The sequence below is a fragment of the Rhodnius prolixus genome, unplaced genomic scaffold (genome assembly GCF_049639745.1).
Source record: "Rhodnius prolixus isolate KJV_2025 unplaced genomic scaffold, Rpr scaffold_1, whole genome shotgun sequence".
Taxonomy (NCBI): Eukaryota; Metazoa; Arthropoda; class Insecta; order Hemiptera; family Reduviidae; genus Rhodnius; species Rhodnius prolixus.
The window spans coordinates 51943588-51971181 of NW_027411581.1; the positions used below are offsets into that span (position 1 = coordinate 51943588).

Here is a 27594-nt window from a genome sequence, read left to right on the forward strand (position 1 = left end):
ACTTGGTTAAAATATTTTCTAACATTTTGTCAAATATTTCAGTTTAGATTTTTTTTTTTTTTTTTTTTTTTAATGTGCAATAAGTAACCTTAGACTACCTTATTTTAAGACAATCTTTAAAAATTGACTACAGCTCCATCCACAAGAGTTTAATGAATTAAACAACACAATACAATATCACTGCTGAATGCTCGTGAACACGTTTTCTTGCAATACAAACTTAATTTCTCATACGAAGATAAAAGGAATTCTGGAAAATGATATACCGTTTGAAAGCCCATTAGACAAGGAAACTTTTGTAAAAATTGCCAGCGCCTAGGTCTGAAAATGATCACATAAGAACCTAATGAGTTTTCTTAAAAATTTCGATTACTTTTATTTTCCTAGGTTCCGGTGGAAGATTAAGGCAGTTTGGAGAATAATTTATGCTTCAAAATGGTGTCAATTTTTAGGAAATTTCTCTGTCTTTCTAAACGTGTCATCAGAATCGAATTCAGACTAAAACTTTCTGAGTAATAACATTTTTATTGGAAAAAAGTAATGATTTTAGAAAAAAACTTAAAAGTGACGTCACTCAAGAACAGAGGAAAATATGAAGTTGGCCAATACGTCATTGAACTCCACTTTAGATGTACTACACGCAGTAGGCCTATTGACAATACTTACTGGGTTCACCCTGTATATTAGTGTTAATTTTTGCTTTACCCAACTGTATTTGAGACAGGACGTGAGTCCTATAAATCAAATAAATAAATAATAATAATAATTATTATTAAAGCTTTAAATGATATTCCCTGATCCTTCGCAAGCTCATTTTATAGAGCTCTAGAAGATTAATTTACTATTAACATATCCAAGTAAAAGTTTCTTAAGGCATTTTAAGAGAAAAATGGGATAAAGCCTTTATAAATAATTGATAAAGCGTAAGTACGGTTTATTGCCTGCGTAATATGATTAGATTCAGCAAATAAGTTGTTTCAAATTTGAGAAAATTAGGTTGTAGATTGTATTAGAAGGGCGGTTCCACCAAATAGGGGAAGGAACGCAGGCAATCCAAAATGTCCATTGTTCCCCGCCCACCCCTCATCTCATCAGAGATACCGGGGCTTTAAAACAACAAATCCGGCTAAAGTTTGCCAGATGCCAATACAATAAACTAATATAGTAGTAACAGGACACTAGGGAGCATGGCGACTCAATCGTCCAGTGCATTGAATAAACCTAGAAAGTTCTGGTAAAGATTACCAGATGCTACAATCTCCGGTAGGGAGACATTTGACCTTCCCAAGACGAGGAATCTAGTTTTAGAATAAACTGGACACACCTCTACAAAATGCCGCACAGTCTCATCGGACTCACCACAGCCGGCGAAGATTGGCGACAGGGTAAGGCCGCATTTGAAAAGATGGTTCCCTAAATTCGCATGTCCACTCAACACCTGAACCAACTGGCGGATCCGGGACCTGCTAAAGCCCAACTATAGCCGTTTTTGACAGGCCAAGAATTTCTTTAGCCTGACGGCAGTCATCTCGGGATCTCCACCGTTTCCGATGTGCCTTCAAAATCCACTGCTCCACCTCTGAAAACTAGGTTGAGAAGCTTTGCCACTTTAGGAAATAATTTGTTTTTTGTTTAATTCCCCCTCCCCTCAACAACAACAACAACAAATTTAAGAAAGTCGCTTTAAAAAATTATAAATAGAAGACAACTGTGCGAGTGTTGATTTTGTTCGTTAACTCTGCTATCGCCATCTCTTAACTATAATAGTCTGTTTTCCTCAAAATTTTTGTTTTTATTGGCCGTTATTTGGCTTTTATTGTAGGCCCACTTTTATGGGAAGCATGGCGTACCAGAAATTCTCCTAAAAACCAATTGATAAAAAAAAATTTCAAATAATACCGATTTAATACATAATAATTGCAAGAGTACAAAAACTCTAAATCTGGCGAAAAATATATTATTAGTAAATACATTACGGTAAAAAAATGCAAAGTTTAAGACCAAGATATATAATTGAGAAATACGATAAGAGAAAGTGACAGTGTAACACACACACTCAGATAACGCGAATGCAAGTAGAATGGGGCCAGTTTAAGATCAAATATTATGTAATACAAAATAATCACTATTATTTATTAAGTTAGAAATTTGGCGGGGAAGGGAGGTATGGCCAATTTTTTTGGTTTTACATTTAACACCAACTTATTATGCCATAGATGTGTTGGTGAAATAAGTTGAAAGGTTATATGACGTTATGTGACAAACATTTAAAGTACAGCATGTGTAAGATAAGAGGTCCGTTTTGTTAATAAAGAGCATAATTTCATTTTACCCAGTTTAATGACCCAATCGAATCAAAGATTTTTTTTCTTTTTGCGCACTTCCTTTTTAGAATGTACGTAATTTTGTGTAAATATTTTTCATGCATTATTAAATTATTGATCTTACCAAAAATAGAATGTTTAAATTTTGATTATTACGTTCTATTACTGACCAATCGTAAGTTTCTCAAGTTGAGTAAGTGTTCACATCAGATTTTTTTGCGCTTTTAGGCCATCTGATATAAGGGGCAAGGCTGTGTGCGTGGTCGCCATAAAGTTCTAACTTCTGATTGGCCATTATAACCAACCATTTTGTACCAACTCTCCCTCTGCGTTCTGATTGGTTAATTAATTAATAACACAAATCGTCTTATCGGGAAGATTAGTTTAGATTCTTTTTTTACGAATTTTTCTCACCTAGGCCAAATTATAAGAACTACTATTAACATATACATATATGTACGAGGGGGTACCCAAAAAAAACCGGAATTATTTTTTAAAAGCTATTTATTTACAAATTTTTTACAGAACAACCTTATCCCCTTCAAAATACTCTCCATTACAACTAATACATTTGTCCCACCGGTGCTTCCACTGTTCGAAACATTTTTTGTAGTCATCTTTAGAAATGGCTGACAGCTCCTTCTTCGTTTTTTTCTTGACCTCTTCAATGTTGTCAAATCGGTGACCTTTCATGCCCTTTTTCATGCGTGGAAATAAAAAGTCGCACGGAGCCAGGTCAGGCGAGTAAGGTGCGTGGGGCAGCGGAACCATGCCATTTTTAGCCAAAAACTGTGTAACAGAGATGGCTGTGTGTGCAGGTGCATTGTCGTGGTGGAAGAACCAGTCTCCTGTTTGCCACAAATCGGGTCTTTTTTGGCGAACACTATTGCGCAATCTTTTCAAAACTTCCAAATACAAGGTTTGATTGACGGTCTGACCTGGGGGGACAAACTCTGAATGGACTACACCTTTGGCATCAAAAAAGCAAATCAGCATTGTTTTGATGTTTGACTTGACTTGACATTTTTTTGGTCGGGGTGAAGATGACGTCTTCCATTGGCTCGACTGTTGCTTTGTTTCTGGGTCATAACCATAGCACCATGACTCATCACCAGAAAGTCTTTGACAGAAAGTCTGGATCAGTTTCAAGCTGTTGTTTCAAAGCACGACATGTTTCAACTCGATGTTCTTTTTGATTGTCAGTCAAAACTCGAGGAACAAACTTGGCAGCAACCCTTTTCATCCCCAAATCTTCCGTTAAAATTCGCTGAACCGAGCTCCAAGATAACCCACTACTCTCTGACAGTTGATCAATTGTCTGTCGACGGTCTGTGAACACCAGCTCTCGAATTTTTTCAACATTTTCGTCAATTCGGGCAGTTGATGGACGTCCAGAACGAGGTTTTCATCAATCGACATGTCGCCATTTTTAAACCGAGTAAACCACTCGTATACTTGAGTTTTTCCCATAGCGTCATCTTTGTAAGTTGTTTTCAACATTAAAACACTTTCAGCAGCATTTTTGCCGAGTAGAAAACAAAATTTCAGAGCTGCACGTTTTTCACTTAAACTTGCCATCATAAAAAACGAAAAAAGAACAAAACAGCGCTGGTAAAAACGATCACTGCAGATGAACAGAACAAGCCAGGCAGACAACACAGGCAGGACTGAACTGGCAAGGAATTGCACTATACACGTCTAGCGGCAGAAATGCGTACTACATAAGCTCCATGCGCGGCAACGCAATTCCGGTTATTTTTGGGTACCCCCTCGTATATACTATAAGAAAATATCTATTCAAATGTGATCATATTTATTGGTTTTATCTTATTTATGTTTAATGTAATAAAAATAAGAAAATTATAGGTAGATTTGAAAGAAGAAGGAAAACTGAAATCTTCTTACATATTACTTAGGAGAAGTAAGACTGCTATGTTAGGATGTTAACTCTAAACTGTGTTTTTTTGAAAAAAGACGATCGTCATTTAGGCCAGCTCTAAACATTGTCACACAAGTAGACATTATTCATTTCACTCGTTAGGTAAAACTAAGTAAACACAAAGAACTATCAGCTGCCTTTTTTAGCAAGGAGAAAGAGACCAGATGATATAAGAAAATATAAGGAACTAATCTCTAGTTTACACCAGCAAATAGTGTTATGTGATAAAGACAAATTTTAGGACAGCTCTGTCTATAAGATCAGCTGTAGTAGGCCTAAGCTTTTGAGTCTGTGGGCGTGGTCGCGATAAACTTCTAACTTCTGATTGGCCATTATAACCAACCAACCATTCAGACGGCAGAATCGAAAGATGTATGGATGAAAAAAAAAGAGATCAAGATCATCTCCTCCTCACAATCCTTTCCAAAATAATAACTTTTCTTTTAAAAATTGAATCTGAGGGGCTTCAAAATAAGTTTTTTTTTTCTAGAAAATTCAATTTCAAAAATTTTTCAATTTTTTTCCCCCCAAAAAAGAATAACTAGTTGTAATTAATTATTACAATTACCGGAAGAAAAAACTGACTTGTTAATAATTGTGTTTGCAAGTGTTAATCTTGTAATCTTGTTCGCAGGAAATTAAATGGCGGCAATTATTTTATTTATTTACTATTCTCTCACAACTTCCGCTTTTTTAAACATCATAATGAATCATATGTGTGTGTTAACGTAAAGAACTTGATTAAATGCTAGCAGGGACATTGCAGCATCCTTCTCACCTTCACCATATGTGTAATGTGTAACCATTTCTCTTTATTTTATTTAGTTTTCCTATAATTAGAGTAAATAAGTCAAACGGCTGAATGGTAATTGATTTCAGATTGAAACTTTTTTTGGTTTTGCCTCTTTTAAACTATAATTTAAAAAAAATAAAAATATGTAGCTGTATTATTATGAAATATAATAAAAATGAAAGTTGCAAATTATTTAATTGCATAAGTCATTTGCATAGTTAAAAATGTTTATTTTAGTATGTGGTGTTGCATATACCTTAGGTTAGTTTATGTATCAACAAAAATTGAAATCCAAATTGAATTTAGTGCCACATAATTTCAAGAAATCGTTTTCCTGTATACTGGGAAATCTGTTCTAATAAACCCCAATTCCCCTCTGTCAAGTTATTAGAGAAATAGTACGCAGTACTTGAACTGACAGTCTTTTGTGTGAATGCTTAGTTTACTAAGTTTAAAAAAACAATAGATATGGTCAGGAAAAGCTCAGTTGTTAGCGCTTGACCGGTAGTGCACTAGTAGCTCTCGTGTTTATGCAATCCCAGACCGTTTTCGGACCTTCAACCAGCTTCAGTGTACATTAATCAGTTAGGTGTAAAGATTTGTCAAGATGAGTGTACGAGGGTCGTTTGAAAAGTCCGTGCAAAGTCAGAGAGATAGCACCACTGGCGCGTATCGAGGTTATGTTTAGTTAGTAGCATCTCTTGGAAGAACACACACCAAGTTTCGGCCAGATCGGTCTATTTCTTTGTGTTTGGCATTCGTTTGAATCGAGGAAGTCGAGTGATTTTCAAAAAATGGACGAAAAAGAATTTCGTGTGTTGATTAAACACTACTTTATGAAAGGGAAAACGCCTCAGGAGACTAAAGAGAAGCTTGATAAACATTATGGTGACTCTGCACCTTCGATTAGAACAGTTTATAAGTGGTTTCAAAATTTTCGGAGTGGCCATATGGGCACAAGTGACGCTGAACGTTCTGGACGCCCTGTTGAGGTTACTACTCCAGAAATCATTGATAAAATCCATGATATGGTGATGGATGACAGAAGAGTGAAGGTGCGTGAGATTGCTAGTGCTTTGGGCATCTCGAATGAACGGGTACATAATATTTTGCATCAACATTTGGACATGACAAAGCTATCCGCAAGATGGGTGCCGCGATTGCTCACGCTTGACCAAAAACGAAATCGTGTGAAGTGTTGCAAGGACGGTTTGCAGCTGTTCCAGAAGAATCCGCAGGACTTTAAGCGTCGTTTCGTCACTGTGGATGAAACATGGATACATCACTACACTCCTGAGACCAAAGAACAATCTACGAGTAAACAATGGGTTACCAAGGGGGAATCTGCGCCAAAATGGCGAAGACCGTTCCTTCGGCCGGAAAGATTATGGCGACGGTCTTTTGGGATTCGCAAGGAATAATCCTCATCGACTATCTGGAAAAGGGTAAAACTATTACAGGTGCATATTATTCATCGTTATTGGACCGTTTGAAAACCGAGCTGCAAGAAAAACGCCCACGATTGGCCCACAAAAAAGTCCTTTTCCATCACGACAACGCACCAGCTCACACCTCAGCAGTTGTGGTCGCAAAATTAATGGAAATAGGGTTCCAACTCGTTTCACAACCCCCCTATTCTCCAGACTTGGCTCCCTCGGACATATTGGGGAATTTGTTCCCCAATATGAAGAAATGGCTGGCGGGAAAAAGATTTTATTCAAACGAGGAGGTGATTGCAGAAACGAATGGCTATTTTTCAGACTTGGACAAATCCTATTATTCGGAAGGGATCAACAAACTAGAGCAGCGTTGGACGAAGTGTATAAGCCTAAAAGGAGACTATGTTGAAAAATAAAAAAGGTTTACCCCAAAAAATTAAGTAGTTTTTATTTTTGCACGGACTTTTCAAACGACCCTCGTATAGTAGAATAATTTAGATTTATCTCAATATCCCTTGCCTACTACAACTCGCCAAGGTAAATACCACTTATATAGTTCTCTCACTGTTCTAATCTAAAGAGATTAGATTACGGGTAAAGACCTGTACTCTTTGATCTTCCAACATCCCTGCCAATCCCTCCATCGCCAGTGTTGACCCTGAGATTTCTAACGGGTTGATTAAAAGTAAAGGTTCAATAATATATTGAAATAATGGTTTTTAATCTTCAATAATTTATAGAAATTTGTTCATTTAAATTTTGAACTCAGGACTTGGAAATTCTTCTTGCTCTAGATGCCAAATGTTTCTGTTGAGCAGTGGTTTACATAAAGGGGAGTGTTCTTGTGGATCCTGAAAGAGAAAAAACCTGTATCTGATAAGCCATATTACAAAACGTAAAAGAAGATGTCCGTGGCTTCCCAGAAATCGGGAAAAATTGCATTCTTTTCCCCCGGGATACGAAGGCATAATCTTCGAAACCTGTACCTAACTTCTCGCTGAATAGTGGTAGAATATTTAAACAGAACTATCTGGATTTATATTTGATATAAGTAACATAACAGAAACGTAATATATTGCTAAATATTGCTAAGAAGTAAAATACACGATGGGGTGGCCATGTTGAGTAACTCGTATGAGTAACTGAACTTATAGTTTGATTGCCTTACACACTGATTACAGTAACCAGAACTGGTTCCCTTCGATTTAATTTTCTATTACTACAAGCACGCAATAATAACCATTATAATACGATTATAGTCAGAGAAAGAAATGAAGGTACTGTTGAACTGGCCGTTACCATTGCTGCAGGTCAAGTATTTAGTAATGGCTTCTTAGATGAAACTGGGTCGTGTACCTATTACTTACATCCTCCGCCTATTTGCTTATCACGATGACATCACTTCCTTAGCTCTACTGTTACGATTACCTATCTTAATTTGGTTTTCACTCTTCTTCTTTCGCTTTTAACCATGTGACAATATGGTTGAAGACTATCGCTTGAAAGATATTCCTTGTTCGATTTTGGAAGATTATGTCTGTGTTTTAATGAATCTTAATGGTATGGCTGTGGTTTCGTTTTAGGACAAGTTAGGCCTGTAAGGCATCAGTTTAGGGTACAGTGTAAGAATTGTTATTTGATTATGTAAAATATTTGACAGTTTGTTGTTCATATTTTTGTAATGTTTCATAAGCCATTGAGTTAAAATCAACAATCTAATGAATATGACTCTAGATTCTTGTTATCTCTGAAAAGAAGCCTGAAGTTAATCAGTCCCAACTTGTACTAATTCTTTATTTTTTCGGTTCCAGGTAGGTGCTTGCTGGTAGATGTTTTAGAACGGCCACATTTCATCATGCGTAAGTTTCTACTGAATTATTCTACTCTGGATAATTAAATGGAAATTTAAATTATTTATTTGTGAAAATCTTAAACAGCTCCAGGAGCTTTTATTCCCAAAAATAGCTTTTATTTTTCTGAATAGCATTTTCGGAAGCTAACTTATCAGCAGTACTGAATATATTTTAGTAGGCAGGAGTAAATGTCATACGCAAATAGAATTTAGTACGTATTGTCAGTCCAAATATAGCCATTTCTATTTTTTCTTATTGATTCACTTAAATTATTTATATTATCGTCTACTTTACATTAAAATCTTTTAAGTTATTACTTAAGTATGAGCTTTAAATTTGATAAGCTTTAAGTTTTTAATTTTTAAATTTATTGCACTTCAAATTCAGCGTCATTAACGCACTTGCTCGGACAGCCTCGAGTTGGACTTTCGTTCCCGATTGAAAATGAACTGTAGAGGCTCCTGAAAACAGTAAAAAAAAGGTAGCATGCCTGGATTTTATCACGAGTCCTCTGCGCTTTAGTTGTTACCAACTAACTGTACAAGATCTACGATAGAACTAATTTCACAGCAGATATGGTTTTGCGAAGCTCTGAAAATACCGTTTTTAAGCAATTTTATGGCCGCCATAAAAAAAAAACGGCTCGCCTACATTGAAAACTATCGATTAATGAGATTTTTATTTATCTAAGATGATGATGTTAACCTTTAAACTATTGTGACTGTATCAGTGTTTGGCGCCGATGTAGATTAGTAGGGTTATGTCGCAACAATAAAATGTGGGTATCCGATGATATCGGTCAACTCTTAAGTTATGAAAGTTAAAATACTTTTTTTCTTTATCTAAGCATTAAGAAAAAAATATTTGTTTAAAAAAAAAATAACATAAATTATTTGACTAATAATTACGATCGTAAAAATGATAGAATGTACAATAAAGGAATTAAGAATTGCATTTTGAAGAAAATGATCTAATTGAATGGTAAAGAATGAAAGAATCAGAAGAGCGCCTGTAACGTCAGCCAGTGAAGTGCTAATTGACATAACTTCCTTACGCGCTGCAAGTCCACGCTTATATAAAACAGGAAGTGGCAAGGGAAGGAGATCCTCATTTCCTTCCTATTTAAGCTAATGTTTACAGTCGCCGTCACTATCTATGATTATTTAATTTTCATAAAAAAAATCTGTCTGGTCTAGTTCCTTATTTATTTATTTTAATCGCTTTGACCTCGAGACTTCCATCTTCCAAAATGCAGTTTCTTTTGCCTTCCTATCGCTTTAAACAATTAATACATATTTTACTTCAATATGAATAGATCCTTTTAAGTTTAAATCTCTTTTATTATCTTCTGAATTACATAACGTGATAAATACAAGGACTAAGGTCAACGTCTGCTTTCCTATTCAGTGAATTCCTTTTAATAGATTTGCCTTGGATACAGTGAAGGCTTCTAAATATTCATACATATTTTATTTTAGGCAATTTTTTTTGTTCAGTAGTTTGTTCTCTTTAACTACAGCCAAATTGAGTTCTTTTAGGTATTTCTTCATTACATAAATATGAATCTTAACTTTAATGAAATCATGCGTCTAATCGTTTTACCAAAATTATTAGGGTTTTTTTTTATCGCTTATGATTTTTCAAATTGTGATCAAAATTTCCATTTTAATTTATTAGTTTAGTAAATAAAATTAGCGCAGAATTTTACCATTAAGAAATAGTTCTTTTATATCCGGTTTTAATTATTATTAAATATTATGCACAGGCTGCAGGCTAGTTCCATGCAATGTATATGTGTTCATGAATGTTCCATTGTTAGTTGATATGCTTAGAGGATTTCTTTTTCTGGAAAAATGAACAAGCCTACAGCTTACATTATTTCAACAGACTATTACCTAGCTTCGATACCGACGCTGGAACAAGGGAGACATTGCTCTTGACTTAGCAGAATTTCTAAATATTGTTTTACTAGCCTGAAATGGTATTACAGATTTGATATTAAAAGGAGATAGTCATTTCTCTGACCGCTCAAATTTACTGTGCAATTTAAAAGTATAATATAGATTCTAAGTTGGTTATGGTTTTTTCGACCGTTGTTGATAGATGATTTTTGGTGAATATCGAGGTGCGGTCTTAAATAAAAACAACTTTTTTGCTTTATACCAACGTTTCGGTAATTTTTTAAAACCCGAAACCTGAAGAAGGTAGTAAAAATTACCGAAACGTTGGTATAAAGCAAAAAAGTTGTTTTTATTTAAGACCGCACCTCGATATTCACCAAAAATCATAAATTCTAAGTTTCTTCCTTCTCACAGAATCCTTCAAAATCATCTCTTTTCTCTTGATGATTGGTTCAAAAATTAGAAAATCAAGTTCAATGAAACCAAATCTCAAAATATTACTTTTACTCTCCGCCGCATCACTCTTCCTCCGATGTTCTATGACTCAATTCCAATTCCTCCTGCCAATGTTGTCCGTCATCTTGGGCTGTATTAAACGAAAAATTGACTTAAACAAACTGAAGTTAACAGGCGTTATCGACTACTTAAAAGACTACTAGACTAACGATAAAGTCTTTCACTTAATAACAAACGACTGATTTACAATTCCATACTAAAACCCGCCTGGACATATGGTATTAAACTGTGGGGTTCAACGAAACGCTCAAATCTTCAACGAATTCAATCACTTCAGTCTAAAATTCTCCGCACTATCGTTAACGGCACCATTTTACGTTTCAAATCTAATCATCCACACAGACTTGGAAATTCCGTTTGTAGGTCAGGTTGCACAAACTCGCTCTAAGAGTTTTAATCAGTAATTGCATTCTCATTCCAATCCTCTTGACCACCATTTGTCATCTCATCACCATCCAGATCATCCTCCCAGGCCATTAAAACGCCAGTGGCCTCGCTATTTTCTCTCTTCTGAGGAGAGTTGCTAATCCTTTGAGACGACTTAGAGAGTGTTATCACTGGGTAACTTCTCCCCTCAATTAGTGAGTTTGTAGAGATGTCAGTTATTGTCATTGTTGCTGTTACTGTATGCTAGCTGGAGTAACTTAACAAATTAATTTTTAAAAAAAGTTGTCTTCATTATTTGAAAATTTCGTGTGTATTTTCAATGTTTCTGAAAATTAATATTATGGATCATATAAACCATCTTATTTATAAATGTATTCTTTCTCTGATTAAAGTAAAAAGAAGTGATATTTTACTTGTCCCGTTTTGATACATTTTGCAAATAAAAGTAATAATTAGCAAAAATAAAAAATAAACTTAAAAAAAAAATCTGCTTTCTCGAATAGTATTGTGTAATAAATTTAGACTTGTTTCTGCGTAGGTTGGTCTCTCTCTGCATAAATCTTACTTTTTTCTGCCAAAGAAAACCGTTATTATGTACATATGTATGATTTGTCTTTCTTTCTTTTTTTTACTATACGAATGGGATAATTGGCTTGAAGGACGTTGGAAGGTGAAATTTCTTTTTAGTAATAACCAGTTCCAATGACCGAAATATCATTTTTAAAGATATCAGTTTGGGCTTAAATTAACAACCAGCTTTCAGTGTTGTAGAGAAGGTAGACTGACCGCTATTCAATGAACTCTCTCGTGCGCTGGGTACCGGTTTTATTTTAAATGTCATATCTCGGGCGTGCCGCCTCCACTTGCCCTTCTCGCCGGCCACCCTCTCAACCTGTCAAACTTGCCACTTACCGGTTCTTTAATGCGCTCTAAATGTTTCCGTGCTGTTCCTTTTTTTTAATTAATAAAGAATTATAATTTTAATATATAACTTTAGATCAGTTTTATTTCTACTTTTAGTCTGAACAAATTAAAATTTTTTAAAAAAATATATTAATCATTAAAATTGCAAATCTAAGAGACATTTAAGTAGACCCTATTTTAGTAGCAGTTGAGCCGCTTGTTTAGTTTTGGGTTTCAGTGTCCTGATTTCTGCTAGAGTATTGTTTTTCAGCTGCTGAAGTGTTTCGAGGCTTAACACAAACGTTTTTCATGAGATCCCCTTAAAGTGTGGGGATCAAGGTGTCCAAATTATGTCGTAACTAATTTTTGTTGCATTAATTGCTTGCAGTTTGTTGCATACTGATTTTTTTTTTTTTTCAAGTTTTAAAGACATACCTGTACAACCCTGTACACTTCTCTGTACATATGCTGACGACACAGCCATATTAGCTTCAAGTACACATCCTACATCAGCTTCATACAAGTTACAGTCACTTACATAGAATAGAATCCTGGGCCAAGAAGTGGCGGATTAAAATGAACCCACAGAAATGCCAGCACGCCACGTTTACTCTCCGGCAGGGCTCCTGTCCAACTGTCCTCTTCATCAGCAATCCTCTACCTTGTACAGATCTGGGTGCGCTACCTTGGGCTCTTTATAGACAAAAGACTCACGTGGAACCCACACACTAGACTTAAAAGACAAGCAATGACGAAACGTGCGAAACTGCTTTACAGACTTCTTGGACGACGCTCCAAATTGCTCATATAACTGAAACGCTTAATATACAGTACTATCCTCTAACCTATGTGGACTTACGGACTAGAGCTGTGGGGGTTCAGCCAAACCAACAAACATACGGACTGTACAGACATTTCAATCAAAACTCCTCTGACAGATAGCTGACGCTCCTTTCTATGTGGCTAACCTCACTCATCACAACGGCCTCATCATTCTCTTCGTACACCATCTTGCCAAGACTAAATATCAAAAATTCCATACTGCTTTCTCCACTTGCTCCAATCCTCTTGTACAGTCTCTCGCCTCCTCTGACATTCCTAACAATATGCGCCGACTGAATCGCCAATGGCCCCGCGACTTCCTCGCATTCTGAAGGCCTAAAAATCATATCCTGTAGAAAGTGCTACCGCTGGGTAGTTTCTTTCCTCCTGCCTTTCACGCATCCATTTATCCTTCATTCTCCCTATTTACTTATTGTATATTGTATTATACAGATTGTAAATAACGAAATAAATTTTTAAAAAAAGTTTTAAAGATATAAAGATTATACGGAGTAATGTCCTGGAGAGCTTACTCTGTCCAGATTGCCTGCGATTGTCGATCTTTTCTGGACTTCGGTTCTAACGGAGCAAAATCTATCAAAAACCTGGGGGATAGTCGCTATCTTAATCTTGGGACCCAAAACTACGAATCAAACGTCTAATCACCGATTTGCTTGGAGAATTTGGCACATTGAAATGGCGACAATATGCACTTGAGTTAAAATTATGGATTGCTGATTTCACAATTTGCGTCCGCTGTTCAGTCGAGTACTTTTCCACGGCCAATCTCCAAGGTCTCTTTAACCATTTTTAAAATTTATTTATTTTTAAAGAAATTATTAAATAAATTTACTCCCTCCTGACTTTTGGCCGACTCTTTTTTTGGGAACTTCTTTTTGTTTATAAAATATTTAATTTCGAGGAGAAATTGTTTTTAATTAACTGCTTCCTAGTTGGGATTTTAATCTCATAAAATTTTGTAACAATAACATTACATACTTAATATTTTGTTTTTTATTAAAACGTATTTTGGAATCAACCCTTCTCGGCTTTCCGATTGTTTTGTCTCAGAATAATAGAAATTACCTTTTTGTGGGCAATTTTTCAATGTTAAAAATTAAGCAAAGAGTTACTTTCTTCATGATATAGTCAAGAGATATTGGAACATCTTAAAATATGTTATTATCATCTATATCTAAGTATTTCTCTTGGATATAGAAGAATTCTTCAGACTATTAGGACCAATTGTAATTCATTCTTTTGGCTCATCGTCAGGAAAAACGTATTCTTCAATTATTGCATTATACCAAATTTCAATACCCGTACGTAGAACGTACGTTCATCAAAGCAGTCTGGTTTAGAATCATGATAGGGTAGATACCTCTACTTTTTGGTATCATTCCCGAAGTTTTAAAAAGGATACTGCAGCATTTCTTACTTACTCCCAAAGAATCGCACCTAGAACTCTTTAACATGCCAAGCAGGTTTCTCAGCCTGAATTACCAAAAATCTAATATAGAGTAATTTATTTCTTGACAAAATGCGATCTTTTAGATATTATTACAGTTCAAATAAAAATAAGAATTTTGAAATAAGGAAACTCGTAATTCTTTTAGAATTTAATATTATCTTAGATTGCAACTCAGTTTTGACTAAATAATGTAAAAGATTCTTAGCAGCTGCTGTTTCCTCTAGTCTAATCAAGGTAATAACAATGTTATTATGATATTTTGTAATATTTACTTGTTTTATATATATATAAAAAACAAAAATCGGCAAAGCATTGTCCTTGAGAGAACACTGTACTAATATGTGACCCGGTTCAGGGTCATAGTCTTTTACATTTTATTAGATTATGTGTACAAGGTCAACTCCGGTTATAATAAAAGCAGCTGCCGACTCATCCAAAATTATATTTCATTTTGAATTATTAATTTTCAATTAAGTTAAAAAAAAAAATTCGAAATGACAATGTGTAAGATATATTTATTTTGTTTTAGAATAAAAATTATGCCACTGTTAGCAGTTAACCCTCACTTCAAGTCTTATATATAGAAGAGAACGATTGGTTTGGGAGGAATGAGCCTCGCGACTTTTAACCACAGCTTCTAAGAATCCATTTTTCTATCGCCCGATTAACTACCGTTGACCGAAACCCAGTTAACCAAGTACCAATCTTAAGATCTTGGAAGAAGGGGACTCTTCGTCTTTGAAGCGTGTCACTTTCTCAGTGTAGCCTAAGTTACAGTAACCATTATCGTCCAGTTTCATTCAAGTATTTTTGCTTTTAGCTTTTGCAAGAGTTACTTAACAAACCGGCAGCTCTTCGTGGTATTAAGCCAATCACCATCAGATTATCTGCTTTCCTAGCTAATTGGTGGTGATGAAGAATTAATGAATGTTGCATGCTCACAATAATCAAGCATTTCGACCCAGCTTATCATGGAGAAATGTCGGATTCTCTACATCCTTAGTTCAAGCTTACTTAGCCAGCGCCTTTGTTTTCGTCGTGCTGAATTAGGGCCTCATTTTACGCTTACGTTTTTAATTAATTCTTGTTATTCAATTTAAACTTATTGACGTCAATTTTATAATAAAAAATTTAAATTTATTTTGTAATTTACAATCTGTATAAATATATACAATAAGTAAATAGGAGGTGAATGAGATGAACTGGTGCGGGAAGAGCAGGAGGAGAGAAGCTACCCAGCGGTAGCACTCTCTATATGAGATAGGGGAATGCGAAGAGGAGAATATGAGTAGGAGAGAGGAGAGATAGGAGAATAATGATGTCTAGTTCTTCAGACAGTAAGGAAGTCGCGGGGCCATTGGCGATTCAGTCGTCGAGGAGTATTGTTAGGGATGTCAGAGGAGGCAAGAGACTGTACAAGAATTTTTTTTTTTTTTTTTTTATAAATTTAAAATAGTTTTTTGAGAGAGAGATAACTGTCTGCTTTCTAAATCAAAGTCTGTACATGTCAAGCCTTTTAGGATCCATTAGTTTTTAATCTTGTGTAATTTAATTACTTAATTATAATAACTTTCGCCTCCAATATTCTATTTATAAATCTCACGCTGTAAATTTTCTTTCATAAATTGATTGCAGCATCTTCTTGAATCTAGCAGTGTAAGATAAAGAAAAATAATATTAGGTTTTTATCTTCTTCTTATTTTAGTTTTGGAAAGTATTATTATTACTGTTTATATCTTTTTACTAATTCTATTTATAGTTTATAGTTACTCTTATTTTCATCATTTTTAAAGTTTTTGTTTATTTCCAAAAAATATAATTCGTTTGATTTTTAATTTTAAAGTTTATTATTTTGTAAAAGTTAGAATTTTTATAGTTTATTTAAATTTAAATTAAAAGACGGTCATTGGAGCATGAGTATTTGTCTGTTACTATATAATTAAATAAACAAATATGTAATTTTGTAAAGATTTAATTAAAGACACCATCATTATTATTAAATTTTAATACCGTTGCCTATCGTGGACATAAATTTAATCGTAGGATAGACTTCCTGCAAATGTCTGCAACCCTTCTAATGGATGGCCAAGTATGAATGAACGTGCCCTACATCCGCTATTCAGATGACCTCCTAGTAATTCTTCTAATTCATTAGGCACTGCCAGCCTCTTCTGAAGTCTTTCCTCTTTATCATTTAGGTGCAACTTTGCTTTTCTAATTAAGAATTAATTTTAGAAAAGAACTCAGATAAAATTTGTATTCGATTCACTTAAGTTATAAATTAAATACTTCAAATCGAACTTTTTGGAAATCGATAGGACCTTTTTATTTTTAATTTATCCTGTTTTAAAAAATTATTAAAAGCTTGGAAGGTTTTCAGATGCTTTTTTTACTGCTGTTTTCTTGCATTTTCCTGAATAGTAACGCTTTAAAAATTGGTTTTTCTTTAGTGATTGTTTATTATGATTACTCGAATTTGATTTGGGTTTTGGTTATTTATTAATATTATAATATTTAAAACATTTACAGTGATTAATTCTACAAAAATTAAAGGTGTGAAATACGTACCTACTATTAGGGAAGTATAATCAATCAGAGACTCCTTTAAGTTGTCAATTTAGCGTAAGAGTTTAGGGCGTGCGTTACTCGGTAGAAGTGTTGAAATGTACTAAGATTCTCCTGTCTTTAAATTAGATTGATTGCGGTTACTGTGACAGGTCTATCTCTTGACAGTTCACTAACCAGAAATAGAAAGTGTCAACAGTATCTGTCCCGTTTGAGGCTGTTTACAGAGTTCATATCCCCCATTGGGGTGACCATGTTTCTAGGCTATAGTTTAAATTATTTTTAATTTTATTTTAATATTATTCACAGTAAAGTATTTATTCCCTACTGAGGCCTTTCAAAAAGCCCTTTTAGAAGTGAACGAAATTCTTAACAATTAACGATTTTTTTTTTGGTAAACTTCGTATTTACATTACCTAACCTAGATCTTAAACATTTATTATATTTTTTGAAAAATTCGTCTTCGGGCAGTTTTGGGGAAAGATAAGGGTAAGGCTTTTCATTAAAGAGGCCATTTAATTTACTTTTATATCGATGTTAATATTTAAAAGTTATTATAAGTAAATACAGTCGAACCTCTCAATAACGGACACTGGCGGGGGAAAGCAAAGTGGCCGCTGTTTGGAGGTGATCGTTAGTAGGAATGTAGGCAAGTTTCATAATGAAAAAATATGTTTTTTCCAAACATCTATTTAAAAATTGTTTATTATTAATAGATTTATAAACGTACATACGAGGGTAGTTTGAAAAGTCCGTGCAAAAATAAAAACTACTTAATTTTTTGGGGTAAACCTTTTTTATTTTTCAACATAGTCTCCTTTTAGGCTTATACACTTCGTCCAACGCTGCTCTAGTTTGTTGATCCCTTCCGAATAATAGGATTTGTCCAAGTCTGAAAAATAGCCATTCGTTTCTGCAGTCACCTCCTCGTTTGAATAAAATCTTTTTCCCGCCAGCCATTTCTTCATATTGGGGAACAAATAGTAGTCCGAGGGAGCCAAGTCTGGAGAATAGGGGGGATGTGAAACGAGTTGGAACCCTATTTCCATTAATTTTGCGACCACAACTGCTGAGGTGTGAGCTGGTGCGTTGTCGTGATGGAAAAGGACTTTTTTGTGGGCCAATCGCGGGCGTTTTTCTTGCAGCTCGGTTTTCAAACGGTCCAATAACGATGAATAATATGCACCTGTAATAGTTTTACCCTTTTCCAGATAGTCGATGAGGATTATTCCTTGCGAATCCCAAAAGACAGTCGCCATAAACTTTCCGGCCGAAGGAACGCTCTTCGCCTTTTTTGGCGCAGATTCCCCCTTGGTAACCCATTGTTTAGATTGTTCTTTGGTCTCAGGAGTGTAGTGATGTATCCATGTTTCATCCACAGTGACGAAACGACACTTAAAGTCCTGCGGATTCTTCTGGAACAGCTGCAAACCGCCTTGCAACACTTCACACGATTTCGTTTTTGGTCAAGCGTGAGCAATCGCGGCACCCATCTTACGGATAGCTTTGTCATGTCCAAATGTTGATGCAAAATATTATGTACCCGTTCATTCGAGATGCCCACAGCACTAGCAATCTAACGCATCTTCACTCTTCTGTCATCCATCACCATATCATGGATTTTATCAATGATTTCTGGAGTAGTAACCTCAACAGGGCGTCCAGAACGTTCAGCGTCATTGTGCCCATATGGCCACTCCGAAAATTTTGAAACCACTTATAAACTGTTCTAATGGAAGGTGCAGAGTCACCATAATGTTTATCAAGCTTCTCTTTAGTCTCCTGAGGCGTTTTGCCTTTCATAAAGTAGTGTTTAATCAACACACGAAATTCTTTTTCGTCCATTTTTTGAAAATCACTCGACTCCCTCGATTCAAACGAATACCAAACACAAAGAAATAGACCGATCTGGCCGAAACTTGGTGTGTGTTCTTCCAAAAGATGCTACTAACTAAACATAACCCCGATACGCGCCAGTAGTGCTATCTCTCTGACTTTGCACGGACTTTTCAAACGACCCTCGTAATTGCATAATTATTTAGCTATATGATATGCATCAAATTTTTCTTAATTATCCAAAAAATGTATCAAAAAACTACAAATTATTGACTTAATTAATAATTTTCATAACAATTTTAATAAGATGGAAAAATAATTGCCATTTCGGTCGTGATACATTTATTGTGCCGAGCTTTCGACCTAGGGACTGGGTCATCTTCAGGGCTAGTATCCATGAACAGATAAGACAGAAGACACACCAACCCTGTAATGTAAAAATATTACTTTGTAAACTAACCCTGAAGATGACCTAGTCCCTAGGTCGAAAGCTCGGCAGAATAACATAAATGTATCACGGACTGAAATAGCAATTATTTTTTCATCCTATTGAAACAATGAATCAGTCACCAAAAAGAATGAACAACAATTTTGATAATAATTATCACATTTATTCCTAACGATAATAATTTGTGGTAAAATTATCATCATACTATCATCTATTATTAGAAAAATAGAACAAACCTTTCGGCAAGTTGACGATGTCTCGATTTGGTTTTTGCAAAATCTTCCAACACATTTATTTTCTCTTCTAGAGTTAACCACTTTCGTTTAAGAGACATATCGGAAAAAATAATACTGTTCGTCCAAAGTAATATTGAAAAATGATTAAAATGGTACAAAATGTATGGAGCTTACATAGGAAACTTTAGGAAAAACCAGAAAAAAAGAAAAACCTGAGAGGGAATAATTATTTTTATAACCGCGTCAAACGAACGTTTAACAATAAGGTGGTCGTTGGTGGGAGGTGAAACATGTAATTCGTTCCCCTAAATCAAAATCAATGATTAAAAATGCCAAGTTAGAAGAAAAATTATAATTTAAGAACTTGAGAATTGTGAAAGTTATGTTTGAAAAAAAATACTTTCTCAGCCAATATTGTATTTTGTTCTAAAACGTTTAAATAGCATGCTTAAAGCTTCACATAGCGTGATATAGTAAAAGTAAATAAATTGTGGCATGCAGTTAAGGAAATGTTGTAGAAGACAATCTAATTAATGGAACTTGTTCAGTTTAATGAATTTATCAGATAATATCTTGATTTCTTCTCTTTAATATCAGCACATTCACTTTAATGTAACAATTGAAAGATATTTTCTGATTAGTAATAGACTTGCTCCTTCAGGTAGTGGACATTGCGTGACATTTCCCCATGGTAAAGCAAGTTTCAAAATGCATTAGATTATTGCAAGGGGAATGTGCATTATATATATAGAGGCAAGGTAATTATTCAATTAGCGGTGTAAACCTGGTTATCTTGTTATTTTATAGATATTACCTGTTGTTCGGTCTTTGTAGCGTCATTAATACTAGTGACAATGGTTTATTTAGAGGCGGAGAATATCTTGGCTAGTCTCTTTCATCTTGCTCTTAGTTAGGATCATTAGCTAGTTATGGGCTGTCTAGATACTCTCTAAACTGTTTATAATTCTTAACAAGAAATGTTGTTCCCTAGTTAACTGCTAATTACTGAGTCCCAGTTTTTACCCGGACTACGCCTTTACCAAATTTGGAACACTTAACCTCCGCATACCTAATTTTTTTTTTATTAACAACATTCAGTTTTTCTCCCCACCCCTGTGACTTCTGACTAGCTTTCACATTTTCCGCATCATGTAAATCTATTAATTGTGTGTTTTCCAATTACATTTTCAATTTTCTTCATTTCCTGTTTACCTAATAATAGTTTTTATTTCCTCTTAATTGCTACATGAAAAATCATACGACCTTCTCTTTCTACAATGCTGCAAGTTAAAAATAACTCTCCTCATTTAATTCAACCCCAACTCTTTTTTTTTTTTTTAATTTATTTTGTAATCTCTAATCAGTATACATTGTATATAATCAGTAAATATGGAGAGAGCGATGAATTGGTGCGGGCAGAGAGCAGGAGGAGAGAAACTACCCAGCGGTAGCACTCTCAATAGGAGAGAGGAGAATGTGAGGAGGAGAGAGGAGAGATAGGAGAATAATGATTTAGGTCCTCAGCCTACAAGGAAGTCGCGGGTCCACTGGCGTTTCAGTCGGCGAGGAGTATTAGGAATGTCAGAGGAAGCGAGAGACAGTACAAGAGAATTAGAAATAGTCGAAAGAGTAGTATGGAATTTTTGGTATTTAGTCTTGGCGAGTTGGTCTATGAAGGGAATGTTGACGCCGTTGTAAAGAGTGAGGTTAGTCACGTAGAAAGGAGCGTCAGCTATCTGTCGGAGGAGTTTTGACTGAAATGTCTGTACAGTCCGTATGTTTGTTAGGTTTGGCTGAACCCCACAGCTCTAGTCCGTAAGTCCACGTAGGTTCGAGGATAGTATTGTATATTAAGCGTTTGAGTTCTATGGGTAATTTGGAGCGTCGTCCAAGAAGTCTGTAAAGCAGTTTCGCACGTTTTGTCATTGCTTGTCTTTTAAGTCTAGTGTATGGGTTCCACGTGAGTCGTTTGTCTATGTAGAGCCCAAGGTAGCGCACCAGATCTTTTACTTTACTCTAAACCAGACTTTACTACTCTAAAAAAAAAATTACACATGCACTAAATGTACAGAACCGTTAAACATGTACTAGGTTTCATTAACAGTTATTCAATTATTTTTTACAAAATGTTTTACAACTCATTAACATCTGTAATAACACGCAAACTCACCATATAACTTCACCCACTCAGTCAGCCAAGTGTATTGCGAATCGGAAACGTAAGAGAGCGGTCGACATCTCTTCACCAAACTGATCAGTCTATATCTGGTAATGGTTAAAAGTCCACAGCCGATCAAGGCGACTTTTAAAACTCTAAATTGCACAATAAAAAACATATTACTTTTTATGAACGCTATCCAGATTTTAAAAACTGCACTTCATACGGACATTGCACTTTTAAGGGGGGAAGCTTATCTTAATTAATCCTTTGAATGCGCTCTGAAAAGAATTTAACCGGAAATCTGATTCAAATGTAAGCTATTGATCGAACTTTATATAATTTATTTACGAATATTTGAGAGAAAATCAGCGGCAAGTATTGTAGAAAAGATTTTAGTAAAGGGAAAAACCCATTCAGTAAAAGTTGACTTCGGGTTTTGAAATTACTTCAAACTCGAAATGTTAGCAGCATATTTATATTTCTTTAGTAAGGAAATAAGGCAAAAGATCATATATTATCCAAAAAGTAGGAAAAATCATAGCCAATTTCAGTCATGACTTTTTGCATTATTTTGCCGTTCGATCTAGGTCTATGTCATCTTTAGGGCTGTAGAACATATTTTGTAGTAACAGATTATAATGATTTGAGAGGAGTTATCCCCTTTTATTTTAAATTTAGAAGTCAAAATCACGAGAAAAAAAAATTCAGAAATACTTCTCCATTAACACTGCCCACCATAACGGCCTCAAGATCACACTTGTACCTGAAGAATCAAAAGATTAAATATAGAAAATTATTTGACTTTTCATTTTCTACACAAATTTTCTTATAAATAATTTTTATTAAATGAACCTAAGTGCATAGCGCGATCTAACGTGATGATGCTGTAATCAGTTTTACGCGACATGAATATTCTTCTAGGAGTACTCTTTCTAAAGTTAAATCAATCAGATAACTAACTGATTGCTTAATTATAACACTAATATAAGTAGCAACCATTATCAGCTATAGGATTAACTACCATTGGTCAGTTATGGAAACAATTTTTAGTGCAATAAACAATAATTAAAATTTAAACGATATAAATTTGGTAAAAAATTAGCGAGTGGAATTTATTTCTTAATATTATTACACTTATAAAGATAATCCAACATTGCAATTCAATAACCTTCAGCGGGTGGCCTACCCTTACCAAGTTTGTGGATTTTTTTTTTTAATTATTGAAACGATTGCGGAACTAAATCCGATACAGTTACACAATCTGGCTAATATCAGTGAGAATTAATATGTTTTAAAATTCTTAATGAAAAAAGCTACACCTAGATAGATAAATAATCTTTTTTTATACTAATACAATAAATAAATACATGAAGTGCCAATGAACAGTACATTATAACCTTCATAACAAAAGTATGGGGAAAGCTTAAGATGTGAAGGATACAGAATGCAGCGAAAAAGGAAGGAAAAACTAGCAGCTGGTGCAGAAAGTGAGAGAAGGAAGTGTCTTATTCTTTTGTATCTGCAGGAAATAGAAGGATTCTAGGAGGCTATGTCGCGGCTGAGAGGATTAGGATGAAAGTCTAGGATGGAGTTTTAGCAGACGATTTTGGATATAGGAGTGTACAGGAGATAATGGAAGCAGTCTAGTAGAGTGTGTCAATTTTAGTGCATCCGAGGAGGGTCTGTTGTGCAAGTCTGAGAAATTTGTTCTGAGTTGTCTGGAGTTTCTTTGGGGTTATCTACTACAAGTGAAAATGTCGAGAATTACAGTCTAGGGAGTGTTATCTCAGTCTGAATTTGAAATAACACTCTATTCACATTTTAGATTAAAAGAATGAATCAAATAAAATGACAAGTTATAATTTAATACTTCGCAGTTGTTTTTGAACTTATTGCGCATGGATAATATGTACAAAATGATGCAATTCTGGCATAATAAATGCCGGTTGTAATAATAATAAACAAAAAAAGAAGAAGAAAATTACTATACTTTTTTTTTATGACTACGAGCAATTTTATTCGATTAATTCATAACCTGTGGCGATTGGTGAAGAAATGTGCGCTTGGAAAGTGCGTTATCTAAGACTTGCTCCATACATGAAAGTGGACGGTTCTATTTATTGACACTTTCATTCTATTTCCTCATTCTATTTCCTCTTGGAAATAGAATGAAAGTATTGCAATCTTGGACAAAATTTCCGAGTTCGTATTTTCGCAACTTTAATTTGAGACATTTTTCGATTTCCAAGTTCGATTAATGGCAATTTAGGACGATGGATAAGTGGTTAAGCTGTTTTTTCAAAAGTTGTAATAAAAATTTGTAGTTTTATATCCATAAGATGCATTTATTATCTATTTAATATTAATTAGAATAAAATGTGGGTAACCAAAGTTAGTAATTTGAAGAAAGATGTCTGACCGATATTGCTACTTTTACCGAACGGAGTTTTATACATTTTAATTTTTTTTTTCCGTAAAACGTCGCTTTAAAGTGAACATATGTATTGAAAACTATGACATCTTACTCTTTACTTCAAATTTTATTTCAATACTTCAAAATGTAATTGCATTAACTGCAGTAATAAAAAGTCTTGTTTGTGAGTGTTCACGGCAAAGTTTCCCAGTCATCGCGTATGATTGCGCTTGAGATTTTATTTATTTTTTTTTGAAAGCTCGTTATTTATCTGTTTTATTACAATATATGGCAGAAAACAATCTCCAATATAAGTGGCTCGTATATATTTTTTCATTATATTAATTCCTTTATCCATTACGTCTTGCCGTGCTGTTTTTCTGCAGCCCTGGACAAAACTTGTACCTTACGTAATTATCTCTTATGTCCCGTAAAATAGATATGTTGTTTCAGTTTATACAAACTAAAAACCAAAAATTTATTATATTATTTCTGGAAAACCATGACCACCTCATTTTAGATTTGTGCATGATAATTATTGTTTGATTATTTTCTGATAAGGAAAACTACTGCAGTTGCCTCAAATTTACGAAATTTAGTTTTGTCTGTGTGAAAAGAATATCTTAAAAAACCAAAATTGGTAAATGAACTCAATCTTTAGTGTTCCTTTTTATTCTATAGCCGCCATACATTTTGATCTTAGCCAAAAACATCGAGATTCGATTTTGTCTCTTTCGCAGACCACTCGTAATTCTGGAAATTATTTACCATGTTAAAAATAAATCTACATAAAATTCCGAATCGAATGACACCTTATTCATGAAAATCGGTCCGCGCATTTAGGTGCTACGTTGTTTACAAAAGAGGTAACAAGAACAATTTCTGAAAATGCCGTTTTTGCTCTTTTTTTTGGCAACTTTTTTCTCGAAATCTATTACATCTGGGTGGTTGCAAAAAAAATTACAGTTATAAAGGAGGGTTTGCCCTATATTTTAAAGAAAATTTGGGAATTTAATCTTTTATAGAAAAAGAGATAAAAAATTGTCAAAGTTGGGTGTTTTTCAATGTTACGCTTTTTCGTGCACATTTTGACGATCAACTCTTATACAACTGTCCTAACAGACAGTTTTAATGAATTGAGAAGCAGAAAGAACAAGTTTTGTTTTGCTTTGTTTTAATTATATAGGTTTTAAATTTTATTTTATGTAGATCATTTGTCAGTATTTTGCCTAAACATTATTCTTATGTTGAGAACATTTTGTATTAGTTCTTTTATCATTCATGCTTACTTAATATTTATAAGTTAGTTATTGTAAATGTTACATTAGTGTACATGATTATGAGCGTGTGGGCTTGTAAATGTTTGATTTACAGTTCGTTTATAATTAACTAAGTTTCGATTTGTCACGAAAATTGTAAGTACTTCCCCCTTACCGCGTCCTCTAAATGATAAACTTTAAGCTATGCCTTAAAAAAACACCATTAAATTGCATTTAATAATTACCGTCCCTTTAAAGTGCCAAATCAGTACAATGAACATTTCTATCAACTATTGATGGATTGCTGTAGAAGTTTATCCGTAAATGTGATTTTACAGGAGAGGTTAGTAAGTTTTTTTTTTGGAAGACGACTCCATCTGTTTTCTGTTTAAATTTAAGATAATATCTGTGCAGTTAGGTATTTCTTTGAGACATTTCTTTAGAAAAAGTGAGTTTGGAGGACATTTTTTAGAAATCTGCTTGTTGCTCGCTATTTGTAATTCGGGAGAGGAAGTGTTCGTAAGGTTTGCCTGCTGCATTGATACGATGTGCAGTTTTTCTCAGATCTATAAATGTTATTAATTGCTATTGAAATTGCATTGCAAAAAAAAACGTGTGAACGTTCGCACCAGATTGAATTGAAGTAGATTATGTAATTGTACCAGGACCTAATATTTTTTTACTTTTTTGGAGGGATTGGATCCTGATTTATAAGCTTTATATTATATATAATATCTGCCTGGAGATGTATGGTGACCGTTTTTTTTTTTTTTATTTCTATTTTATTTTTCCTAAACTCGCCATATCTCTTTCAAAAAAAATCTAATTTGCAAACTCACTCCTCAAAGAGGGAATAAGGAAGACCGGTTCGCGAAATCGCATACTACCTCACCATTCACCACCCTCTTCAGGCTTTTAACATTTTGGAATATCAACCGGTTTGGGTGGTTAGGTCTTTGTTGGACTGCCGGACAGTTCTCTGCCCACGGAATATGGGCCGGCTAGCATAAATTCCAATCTTTTCTGTTTTATTTCTGTACACTTGTTATAACAACCGCATGTATTTCCTTTTTTATTCGTCCTATCTTTCTCCTATCCACAAGAAATATAAATATTAAAAACATTTGGTTTTGAGCAGATGGAACTGCTTCTTTAGTCAGGAAAACGTTCTTTTATACTCCACGATTTCACGATGGTTAAAAAACCGGTCCTCGCCATCCACTTCTTCATCCGCTTCAAAGGTGTGACGAAGACAATCTTTCTGAGGGAAGGAAACTCAGAAACTAAACTTTCTGGTTCCTCAAGTTGTGGAGGTTTGTTCTTCAGAAGAAAAAAAAAAAAAAAATTAAAAAGCTAAATGACCAAAAAACAAGACGTAATGTTATCGGAAGCTTTAAAAGGAAAAGACGAAACGTTTTATTCAAATAGGATGCTGGAACGTTCAGGTTTTTTTTTTGGTTTCTAGTATTAATGTTTATCTTAAATATTTAAAGGTAATGTTGAGAACTGGGAAATAAAAGTGGCATGTTTGCAGAACATGAAAACTATAATCGCAAAAATACGGTAAATTGGTTCTCTTAAAATACTTAACGCTATTAATTTTTTTTTTTTAAATACATAAATCAGCTCCTAAGAAGGAATAGTTAGAAAGAGAGAGATATATATATAAAGAGAGAGATGGGAACTGGAAGGAAATGATTTAGGTACTGAACAAAGTGACTTTACAAGTTGAATTGGACCAGTTTTTACTTCTGTATATTCATTTGCATAGAAATCTAATATGTAGGCGGTATAAAAGTTAATCATATCCATATGTTCGCCAGCTGGTGATATCGATGAGTAATTGGTACGATTTGTGTAGATCGATAAGTTTGTAAATACATATCGAGTACAATTGAAAGAGAGGTGAGTTCTATTTCTTTTTCATTCTTTTGCCCAGTTGCCTCTGTTTCTAATCAGCTTTTATTGTCCATTTTCTTTTTTGCCAGTCTGCAGTTCTAACCCCCCTTGCATAAATTTTTTCATACATTCTTTGACTAAAGACAAACCAGTCTTTTCTTTCAAACCAGTTGGATTACTTTTAGACAAATAAATTATGTGAGGTCCGCGTTATATTTCATGTAATAAATGCTGTTCACTGACTTAACTTCGCTGGCCTTTTAAGTGTTGGCACTTTCTTGCAATGAATACTTTTCTCAAATTTTATCCTTTTTTGTTTCTTTATTAAAAAAGAAGTAACCAAATTATTAGAATCTTAGTTTTTAAGAAATCTTTAGTCTGATACTTAGAGATTTTTAAATTTTGTTTCCTTACTTACTTACTTATTCA

General features: G+C 34.3%; 1 protein-coding gene across 4 annotated transcripts in view; it reads left to right on the forward strand.

Annotated features, from left to right (window-relative positions):
• The window catches only part of LOC141461832 (tRNA dimethylallyltransferase), a 498974-nt gene that overhangs the window by 144445 nt on the left and 326935 nt on the right, over positions 1-27594 (forward strand). The window contains exon 2 of one of the 4 annotated variants that reach the window (XM_074143218.1): positions 8307-8354. The exons of the other annotated variants lie outside the window; for them this stretch is intronic. The gene's annotated coding sequence lies outside the window, so the exon portion shown is untranslated. The remainder of the gene's footprint in view (positions 1-8306; positions 8355-27594) is intronic. 4 annotated transcript variants of the gene reach the window in all.